Genomic DNA, 11,640 nt, shown 5'->3' with positions numbered 1-11,640 from the left:
AAACTGTACTAGAAGAAAGGTGGACATTTCCAAGTCTCAGAAGTCAAAAATGTGCGACTTTATTTAAAGTTTTCCAAGCCTCAAAAGTAAAAAAAAAAAAGTAAAACTTATCAAATCTGTACGTTTTTCCAGAAAATTTCTGATTAATTTCAAAATTGAGTTTTTTCTCTCTCACAAATTTGCAACTTTTATCAGAAATTTCTTTTGTTTTCCTTTTTTTCTAGAATATTTCAGAGATTAATCTCAAAATGTCATTTTTTTTAAAGACATTTAAAAAATTCTGAAATGGAATATGTTCGAACTCAAACTTTTTCTTCTATTTGTCGCTTTTTTTCCCCTCCTATTGCTTCATTTTAAATTTCATGAGTACCACAAACAACCAGCAACTTTCACTCAAAAAATAAAGCTGAGGGAACCTGGCAAAGCACAGGTGTTGTTTTCAAAGTAGGTTCTTGTTGCTGAGAATAGACCCAAAACATTTTTAGACAAGCAAAATAGAAAAAAATCCACATCAGAGACTTTTTTTTTTTTTTTAAACCTACATTAAAATATTCTCTTTGAAGCAGCAGTCTGGAGTAAAGCATGGTGGTGGCAGAATCATGTTGAGGCTTACTGTAAGGGCTATCAGTCAAACCAATATTTGACTATTATTATATACATCTATCTAATTCAAATATGTATTGGATTCTCTACATTTGTAAAAGTGGAGTTTTTAATAAAAATGCAACTTTGAAATCTTTAAAAACAAAAAAAACAGTTTAATGAAAAAATGAGGTCAGTTAGATGGTCTGTATCCACTTCCACATTTCAAGCCTGGAAGAATTTTGATGCCCAAGGGGCGCTGGGCTGTCTGATCTCTGCCCGCTCAAACAGAGCTTTATCAGCCACTGGGCATTAATATTTTATATGAAAACAAGGGCATGCTAATTTATTAGAGCAGTGTTTTTCCAAAGCTGCTTCCAACTCAACATGATTTCAAGCTTTTCTAAAAGATTTTTAATGATCCAACAATTCCCCCCTTTCAGATGCACATTTGATCAAAAGAGAGAGAAAAACAAAAAAAGGTTTACGTTGGCCTTGTCTAAGAGCAACAGTGAGTTATTCGGGGTCAGTCGGGACTGGCCGCCACCACACAGGGGAAACATATTGAGGTCGGACCAATCGGAATTCTGGATATTCTAAAATGGACGCAGGATCTGCAGCAAAAGCAGTAAAAAAAAACCCAGTAAAAATGTATCTTGGTAATGTATCTCTCTTGTGATTGTGCTATGATTGTGGAAGGAATCCACATGTTTTTGTTCAAGACAAACGTTTCAGAGCAATATATATCCCCCCCAAAAAATACTCCAAATCTGATTCTCCACTTTTAAAAACTAACAACTGGGAGAGATGAGGGGAATAGCCATTCCATGTATGGATCGGTCGTAGTCCAATGTGATATGTTTGGAGAGAAAAAAAAGTCAAACATCATAATTAACCTTCACCCTTTGGTGTCCTAGATGCAAAAAGTAAGACCAGGAAGTCCTGAGAGCCTAGGGTTTCTTTCTTTTTTTAACTAGGCTGCTTTGAGGAACAAATCCAGTGTGGTTTGATGGAAATTTAATGTGAAAGACAAACACTAAGTAGTCCATTGGAAGGAAAACAATTTACAGTTTTTGTGATTTCCTGTCAAATGAAATTCTGAATCCCCCTGAGTCGACACTTCTAGCTGAAAGTCTCCTTAGACTTTCAGCTAGAAGACTTTCAGACTTCTAGTCCAGTCCAAGACCAGTTTTGGACTGGTTTTGGACCAGTCCAAAACTGGTCTGTCTCGGTCAGTTTTGGACATGACTAAGCTGAAATGTTTTTTTAACGTTCCCATAGTTGTGCGGTTTTCCGGCTGTTCTCCAATCAGTCCAATCTTGAAAATGAACACGAATCAGAAGACTACAAAGACGTGACAACATGAGGTGTTACTGAAATCGTGCAAAGACACAGCAGCTTCGATTAGTGTAAACTTCTGAAATTAAAGAAAGCTTTTAAAAATTCTCCAAAACAAACAAAAAAAAATCTTAACCATTTTTTGGTATTTATTAAGTAAAAATACCATTGGTAATTCTTAGTGAAGTAAAACTGCAAATATTTACGTTGATTTAATGGCAAACAGTAAGGGGAATCTCTTTTTGTACAGTGCATATGTGCAGCATCAGCATCATCATCAAACCCAGTAACCCCAAAACACACAGCCAGAACTACGGCTGAGTGGTTTAGATCAAATGTGTCAGAATGACCTAGTCAAAGTCGGAACCTGAATTTGTGGGCAGACTTCAAAATTTATGCTCTCTGGTCACTTGGACTGCACGTGAAATTTTCTGCAAAAGTGATCAGCTTTTATTCCTTCACTTCTTCCACTGAAAGTCTTAAAGTCAGATGTTTTTCACCTGGACATTGATCTTTGTGGGTTCTGTTGGAAGATGCTTGATCCATCTTTATAAAGAGAATAAGAGAAGGTTCTTTCTATCTGTGCTAAGCTGGAACTTGTTTTTTTTTTTTTTTACTTCAGGCTTGGTACTCTCCCACCATAAAAGGAAACGCATGTGATGCAGAAAAACTAAGATGGTCCAGATAACAAAGGCTTACTTGTTTGACGGCCAAACTTTGCAGAAGGAAATGCTGAAAAAGTAAAAATAAATAAAACTTACATTGCATCAAAATGGTAAAATGAACGGCGACCACTTTTCAAGTTTTCAAGAGCTAATAAATACCGGTTCAAAAAATACAAATAAAAAATCCTGCTAATTTTAAAGGAATAATGCAATATCTGCTTATTCAAAACAGGAAAACATTATTATTATCTTTTTTTTTTTTTTAACGTGGCACAGTGATCTGACTGGAGGAATATTTGTAAGTAATCTATGAATTTGGATCTTCCAAAAATATGTTCTGAATTCAAATAATTCTGACAAATAAAACCTTGAAAAGTCCATAATAATAATAATAATAGAATATTTCTATATAAAATTTAGAGCATACAGATCTCTTTTTTTGTCTCACCGTGCTACTTTCTCCTACTACTCTCCAGTTACACTTTTCATGCCATTCTTGCTGCCATTAACTTTGCGTTCTCTGTTTTTTCCCTCTCGGTTGCTGCCATCCATAACTTTAATCATGGTTGCCGCATGATTTCACAGGATGGAAAAGTGCTGCAAAGTTAGTGACCTGATGAAAATAGTGGCCCTTTTTCAATATGTCACTTCTGTTCCAGGACCTAACTGAAATCTGATTGGTTGAATCGTTTTTGTTAGGTTAGGTGTATAAATCAGTCTGTTCACCTACACAAATAAGGTGAACTGAATTAGTTTAATTAGGATCACAGTCACATCTGAATGTTGGATTATAACAAACTATAAGACTGAACTGGATTATATGTGATTAACGTGAGCGGGCCCTAATAATAATATTTTGCTCTATATAAACACAAATAAAAACGAATCACGTGAGCAAAATTTAATGCTTTCTGCATATGGAGTTCATCCACGCACACACACACAGTCGTGTTTTCATCACTTGTGGGGACTTCACATTCACTTCCATTCATTTCTAAAGCCTAACCCTAACCATCACATACCTAATCCTTACCTTAACCTTTACCCTAAACCTAACCATCACAGACCTAACCACTGACTCAAAAACAACAATTTCCCTCATGGGGACCAAGAAAACATCCCGACAAGGAGCAATGGTCCCCATAATCCCACATTGTAGGCAGAAATAGGTTCCCATAAGGATATAAATACCTGGCACACACCCGCGCGCGCGCGCACACACACACGGCGTTAGATTTGTGAAATTTAATCCAATTTTGTAGGGCGCTTATCTTTGCGCTTGTATGCAAGCGGAAATCTCAGACATTTTGTGCAGGACACAATAGGCGGATCTGGCAACCCCAGCAGCGACTCCATGTGACTGATTTGGAACTAATAAAATGAATCATGGACCCGCTTTCTGGAATACCGTGTTGTGTTTTCGAGATGTGTGCGGCCACATAACCAGAGATGTTTTCTGCGCCATCATCCGGGGGTCACAAATCAGATCTGCGCATTTCGGAGAGACCTGAACGCACCTGGTCCGCCATGTTGCCATCATCTGTTCACAAAACGCGCCAGATTAACCCCAATGAAAGCCTTCCTCTGATTCAAAATGGATCTGCTTTGATCAGAGATTAGTTCTTATCGCACGAATATGCATTTTTTTCCCCCCCTCAACATCCTGTCCTGTTCGCATATTTAGTGCGAATTAGGAAGGTGGCTTTTTTTTTTTTTTTTTTTTTTTTTTTTTTTTTTTTTTATAGATCTTGGTGGTTATTAACTGCTTTTCCTGGCCTCTTGGTTTCTGGCACACGTCTGGATGAAATTAGTGGGGAAACCCGACGTCGTACCGACCAACACAGCTGACAACATGAACTCTCTCAACCCTGATCCCTGCTTCTGATTGGACCCGCGCGCGCTCTGTGCAACGCAGCAGCAGCTTGTTTTACCTATGAGAGAGAAAAGAAAAAAAACAAAAAAAAAACAAACAGCTTTCCAACTTTAATAAACGCTCACTTCCGAGCTGAACTGCCAGTCAGTTGTCATGAGAAACATGATATGCATCGATAAAATGCAATTAACGTAATGGGAGCGTTTTAATTGCCAGCCACGCACCGCTGATTGCTGCCGCTGCTGCGCTTGCGCGACGGACGAAAGAAATATTGAGGAAAAAACGAAAAGAGAAAAAATAAAAAAAATAAATAGTAGCCCTTTAGATAGGATAATGTGCGAGAGAGGTTTCACTCTGCCACTGTTTCTGGCTACTGAAAAAACGCATCAGAAAACACGTTTTGTTGACGTTTTATGCTTATGACCTGCGGCTATTCAAAAATCAAACTTTCGCTTCTCCGAAAATTACATAAAACCGGTGAAAAATTATATTTAATACAGAATTGTTGAAAAAATGTTGCGACCAACCCCAGTTTTTTTTCAAAGTGAGGGCCGCGGCCCCTTGGGGTGCCACCAGGGGGCGCCAGAGGGACCTCAGCAAACTGGAGGGGAAATTTGACAAAAGCACGAATAATTTTTTTTTTTAAATTACTTATAATCAGAAAATAATAAATATCTTTCATCATAAAATTGAATCTATTTTTTTAATCATTATCATAAAATATATGTTTACAGAAATATTATTTTACATGTTCATCTTTTTATGAATAGAAAAAAAAATTGAGAAAAACCATTATGAATGAATGTTTTTTTTGTTTGTTTGTTTTTTTTTTTTACATATTTTAATGTGGTAAAGGACGCTTCTATCCTTTTCAGTTCTAATACCTTGCACTCCATTAGTCCACTAATAATTGCTTCACTCTTTAATTGTCATAAACTGGAAGGTGTTCAGCAGTTTTTGCTAAAAAATGGTTTAAAATAGTATGTGGGTTTATATTTAGCTCCCTGAGTCCAGTCGGTCAGTGAAGGCCCGGCATCCTGCACATTTTAGTTCTCTCCCTGGTGGTAGTAACAACCTTTTCAGCATGTCAGTGTTCTTCTTAGGCCTCTGGAGCCATCATTGGATCCAGGTGCGTTAAACCTGGGAGAGAACTAAAACATGCAGGATACCGGCCCTCGAGGACCGACTTTGGGCACCACTGCCATTCTGTGTAAAACAAATAGTTGCCATTACAACTGGACATGTCTTGAGGTAATCTGTTGGAGAAGCAAATAAAATTCCAATAAAATGCATTGGAGTTCGTAATTCAGAGGGTACAGAGATTTTGTTTATTATTTCGTAATAAACAATAATGGATTTGAAGAGACTTCTCTGGAACGTGAACCTCCTAAGACCACGTACTCAACGGGGAGTGGGCTGCTTGTGCTATAGACGATCTTTGCGAGGAACGTGAAGGGCTCTGCGTAGTGCGCACGCGCTTCCCTCTCGGATTAATGTCAAGGCACAAAAGTGGCGCTACAGCGTTTCGAGCTCTCCTCCGGTAAGAATATTTCCCACAAGGGTTTTATTTCCCACTTTCGTGCCTAATTGATTAAAGTTTCGGGAACTTGTGTGGGGGGCCCGGTGGGGTCCCTGGGGAGGCTCTGTGGAGTCACAGCGACCAAAGGAGATGCACTGAGAGCTGAATAAACAGTTAATTCGTCTAGCTTTCCTCCCCGGCTCCGCGGACTGTGGCCGCTGCCGCCTCTAGTCTCCAGTATTGTTCCGTTGGCTCCCTAATGGCGGACAGCAGGCAGTGCTGCTTTCCGCTGGGGGGTTGTGGGAGGTGTGTGGAGGGGGGTGGGAGAGGGCTCGATGTTATCTGGTTCCGTGACTAATGACTAACACCTGGATTTTTGTAACCGTCAAGCATACAACGTAAATGCGATTTATTCGCGTCTACCATCTCCAGCGCATGACATAAATAAAGGCAGTTCATGAGAAGCGAATGGGGAAGGGCGCCCCTAGTGGGGGCCGGTATATTTGCCACTGATTGCGCCAGGGTGGACTATGTGCAGGCTAACTTTCCAATTAAAACCCCAACGTGACAGGTATCATAAATGTTGGCGTTTTTAGCTGAATTTCGGGCCGGTTTTGATGTAATTGGTATATGTGGTGCACCAGACAGCATAAAAGGGCCCAACAGGATGGGGGTGTGTGCGATTATAAACGTTTGCAAACGTTTTCTTTTGGGGGGGGGGGGAGGATGGTGACGGGGTTATTTCTGGTTGTCGAGCTGTGTATTGTGTGCAAAATGTGCGTTTCAATCTTGGCAAGTTGTTGTCGTTTTTTCTTTCTTTTTTTTTTTTTTTTAGCGGCGTTTTAACAATGGCGCAGTCTGTGTCGGCTCTCCTCCCCTCTATCCGCCGCTAATCCAATGGCTGTTTGCGCCAGGAAGGGCAGGCAGGGGTGGAAACGGAACACCCTGAACCACGTTTTCTCCTGAATACCCCCCTCCCTCTCCTCCTTCCTCCCTCCAACTTGGAGGCTAGCTTTTCCTCCAACTCGGGTTATTTATGGAAGAGTTGCGCAGCCCAGGTAGCTGGCTTCACTGTCTTTGATCAAAGTTTTGGAGCAGCTCTAGTCATCGGTAAGTTAAGTCAGGATAAAGCGCTGAGAAGCAAAAGGGAAACGGAAGGAGAATTGGGTGGAAGTGGAGCGGGTGTATGGAGGGGGGAAGTAGTCCCCCCCGTGGTAACCGGGCCCCTGGACCTCATTTGCCGCTATGGTGGCCGCTCCAAGTCCTGGTAAATTATCAAGGACACGGCCTGAAATCCTGCTACACGCTGCCTTCCTGTGGTCAATATATATTTTTTTCGTCCCATTAAATCTCATTAGCTGTAGTTCAGGGTTTGTAGTTTCATCTCTCTGCTGCCAGGTAACCAGTTTCTATCTTTCTTTCTTTCTTTTTTATTTTTTTACCCCAACTCATCAGCTGCTATGATGTTGTGGTGGCTGCGCATTACGCATCACATCCTCAGTGACATAATACTTATATAATGAGCTCATGCTTTTTAATTTGAATAAGATATGCTGTCTTCTTCTTCTTTAGAGCAAAAGGGGGGCAAATGCTGCATATCTGCGCAAGCCGGATGGTGCTGGAAAGGTAGAGGGGCACCTATGGTGATGTGGCGCAGAGGCTGCTTTGCCCCCATGAAGCAGGTTTTGTTGCAGGGTAGGCGGGTCTCTGTAACACACCGCCCGGCCCCTCCTTATCTGTGTCCACCTGGTGTTGACTATGGGAGCAAGGTTACATGTCAGAGCTCATTAGTGGCCGGATCCTCGTTTTTTTTTTCGTCTCTCATCCACGTGCATGCAGACTGTCTCGCAGCTCTGCATTGCAGTCTGAACTCAGTCTATTTTTTCCCCCTTTAGAGCGCCACTGCTTTGCACTGATATTCATCCATCCCTCCACCTCCCCCCATTCATGAGGCTGGCAGGCTGCAAAAAAGAAAAAACGACTGGCGTCCATTGCTTTTTGCGGCTTGGCTTTGGGGGGGGGGGGGTGAGTAGTGCTCCACATTGTCCACAGTATTTTACCACCGGTTACCATGGCATTTGCAAACAGATGTTACCTCAACACATGTGGTCTGATGACATCAGCCTGGTGTTCTGGCTTACGAGGTAATGCTGCTGCTACGTGCAGCTGCTTTGGGAGCGGATCTGGGTTTAGGAGCTGCTACAAAAGAAAAAAAAAAAAAACATGAAGACTGACATTTTGTTTTGCTGTGAGCTTCCTGTCACGTGAGCAGACGCAGCGAGTCTTCCTCATTCAGCTTCAGTGTTTTGCAGGAAAGCAGATCTCGATTACTGTAGGTTTGAATGTTTTTGCAGCATTTGCAGACCCTACTAACACAAACGTTTAAAAACATAAATGATTGTATTGGTTTTTAAATGGAAGACCAAGCAGTTATTCCTTCTACTGCTAAAATAATATTATAAGGTAATGATTTTCACGTTTTTATGCAAAGTTTGTTTCTAAATAGCAACATTTTTCTTTCTTCTGTGTGAGGGGAAATGCCTAGTGGTTTTGTTTCAGCCAGCTAACCAGCTGGGTGCAGCAAGAGGTGGAGGAGGCGCGACACTGCTACACTTCCTTCGTAGAGGTTAAAAACACCTGTCAGCCTGACACTTCATCTAGAATCAACGTAGTGCAAGAGTTATAACTCCAATTTTCACTTTCACAATAGGATGGAAAGTAATTTCAGTTTTAAAACGTCATTGTACCTTGATAGCAGTGACATAATACCGACTGTTAATTGGTATATTTTTGAACCAGCAGCTCATTTATGCTCATTTGCATGTTTAAATATAAACTATACTGAAACTGAAAAGTTATGAGTAAAAAAAACACAACACACAGGGCCATATGTTTACATTTAGGACGATGCTCAAAGTGACCCAAAGAGACTTTTTTTCTTCATTCTATGAGAATCTTTTATTGGCCTATACTGTACTTTGCTAGAATCTTTCTGAGATAATTGGGATCATAACCACATCGGAATTGGCAGATCAGGCTTTTTCTTTTTTTTTAAAGATTGGTGATCGGCCAGAAAACTGCAATCGGTGCACCTCTAGTAAACATGCTATTAGCTACTTACTGGTAGCCCCGTTACTGTGTTGCATCAGACTGAGTCCCCCCCCATCAAGGTTCTTTTTTTTTTTTTTCCCCCTCTGTCTACACTCCAATCAACTCTTGGCTATGGATTCACATCCAGCAGCAGCGAATCCATGGCAACCCACCCTGCTGACTCTGGTGGATTGCCAAAGAAAATATGATGCAAAATTGCCAGAAACACAGAGACGAAGCTATGCTGCTGCATACATTAGCCATACCAGATCTTTGTTTACACATTTAAAAAAAAAACAAATGTTAGATGTTTATACTGGGAAATATTTTTCTTCCAGTTAATTGCCTACCTTATTGGGACATGCATGTCTTTTAGCTTGTCTTCTGTTTGGGAAAAAATCACAAAACATAGCTTTTTTTATTTATATATATATATGTATATATTTAGTGTTGAATACTTCATAGTCTTGCCTTAATTAATGCAATTAAAATATTGTCTAACTAACTAAAATAAACTATTATTTTTCTGTTATGTTGAATAGGGCTGAAATGATTAATCGTAATTAGTTGGCAGGGTTTCCCCCGGAAAACTTGCTAAGCTCGATGCTTGGGGCGCTAGGGCAGTCATTCAGCCGGCCGCCATGTTTTTGAGTTAAAAAAATGTTTAAAGTTGACATGAAATTTGAAAATGTTACTTGATAGTTTGCATTTTTGGAAGAGTGGATTATTAATAACTAAACACCAACTATATAGTCTTTAAAGAAAGGCAATAATTACAAAAAACCTAAGATAAATTAACAATGCTAAGCCTGGTGGGGGCACAAATAAAGCCTGGTGACCCGCCAGGCTTATAATACACTGAGGAAAACCCCGATTGGATTAATCACGATTAGTTGGATTAATTTGATGAGTCGAATTAACTGGAATGTACAAACTCAAAGGCCATTTGCTGAAATAGCAACACCCTCAGAGCAGTAATTCAGCCAAAACTATACAAATTTTCACATTTGGTATTTAATATAAAAATAAAAAACTTTGTCTGTAAATATGTTTTGCTCAGTTCTCCTCTAGAGGCATACCTTTAGCTTCACCTGGTTAACATACATGGCAGTAGTGCTATGTTATCGCATTTTAGACAATTAAAATATATATTTTTTATTTAAAAAAGGAATGAAAATATTTGCTTTAATATTTTAATGCATTTCTTGTAGTTTAAGGGGTTAAAGTAAAAAATCTGCGGAGTCGTATCATTTTAAATTTGATTAATCGTTAGAATAACTGATTACTAAAGTAATCGTTAGCTGCAGCCCTGATGTTGAACATGGCATTGCAAATTTTCAGTGTAGTTTTAAATTTAAAACCTTAAACTTAATTTAAAACTCAATAAAACAATGTTATGTTTGATCATAGTGTTTACATTTTATTTATAACTTACTTGTGCGTATTATAAAAGATTGTCCGGTTGGTTATGTGCATCTCAATACACACGTCTTCTTATTCTTTGTGATGTTTAAGCAGCCAGGAGGTTTTCTTTTATCCATATTCATTAAAACATGTAATGTGCGCTGGGCCTCCTGGAGTGTTTTACAACTGGCTAAACAGTTGTAAAACGATTGTTTTTACTTACCCTGTCCTTAATTAAAAAAGTTCAGAGAAGAAGGAACATGTTTGGAGGAACAAACAGTGTGTGTCGCTTTTAAAATATGCCCTGAAACTTGACATCTTGGTAGCCTATGATGAGTCGTCACCAGTTAAAGTAGGATGTGTCCCAGTTTAGAACCATGTGACGTTTCACAGGGAGGCCGGGGGGTCATCCGCTGGCTGCACCCGGCTCTGGTTCAGATCTGGGGGGTGAAAAAAAACAGGACCGGGGGATTTTCTCCTGCCTCATCAGGAACTTAAAACGACAGAAAATCCGCCATGCTGAAATTCAGCTTGACTGAAGTAATAAAAAAAGCTGTGAAATAGTGTGTGACCGGGCACTTCCTTACCCCCCGAAACCCACCTCAACCCCCTCCCACCGAGATGCAGCCGTGGCATGGTGCTGGGATCAAAATGGCCACCAGGATGTTGTGGTTCTGGGGACGAAGCGCCGCCTGGCCTCTGCTCTGGCTCAGGGAGATGTCTGTGTGCGCTCAGGCTCTTCCTGTCTGTTGAGGGGAATGACGAGCTTCAAAGATCAGCGCATCCGTTCACGTAGCTGTCGGCGGCGACATGATGTATGGGGCTCGCAGCCACCCCGACTGCTACGTGACACAAACGCAACCAGCTTTCACACCGCGCACATCCTCAAAACGTTCTCCCTGGCTGCAGAGTTCTGCCGTTCGTCTTTGGTGCTTAGAGTCCGCCTCGCCGTTTAAGCTCCATTCATAAGTTATGTATTACTCCTGTTGGTATGGCGATCACTAAATCAACATCCCCCAGATGAGGCACACAGAGAGCCAGACTTTTTAGAGGCAGTGGGCCTTACCGTCACCCTGGCAACTAAGGTGTAGCTTCACCGGTTGCCAAGGACGACGAGTGAGCACCTTTTTGCGGAGAAGTGGAAGGCAGCAGGTGAGAGAAGGCCTCTG

The 11,640-nt window shown here is 40.7% G+C and overlaps 1 protein-coding gene across 1 annotated transcript in view; it reads left to right on the top strand.

Annotated features, from left to right (window-relative positions):
• Nucleotides 1-5,923: 5,923 nt before the first annotated feature.
• The window catches only part of zmym2 (zinc finger MYM-type containing 2), a 37,188-nt gene continuing 31,471 nt past the window's right edge, over nucleotides 5,924-11,640 (top strand). Inside the window, exon 1 of the mRNA XM_023336888.1 lies at nucleotides 5,924-5,998. The gene's annotated coding sequence lies outside the window, so the exon portion shown is untranslated. The remainder of the gene's footprint in view (nucleotides 5,999-11,640) is intronic.

The sequence above is a fragment of the Xiphophorus maculatus genome, chromosome 7 (genome assembly GCF_002775205.1).
Source record: "Xiphophorus maculatus strain JP 163 A chromosome 7, X_maculatus-5.0-male, whole genome shotgun sequence".
NCBI lineage: Eukaryota > Metazoa > Chordata > Actinopteri > Cyprinodontiformes > Poeciliidae > Xiphophorus > Xiphophorus maculatus.
This window is presented reverse-complemented; position numbering and strand designations above follow the sequence as displayed.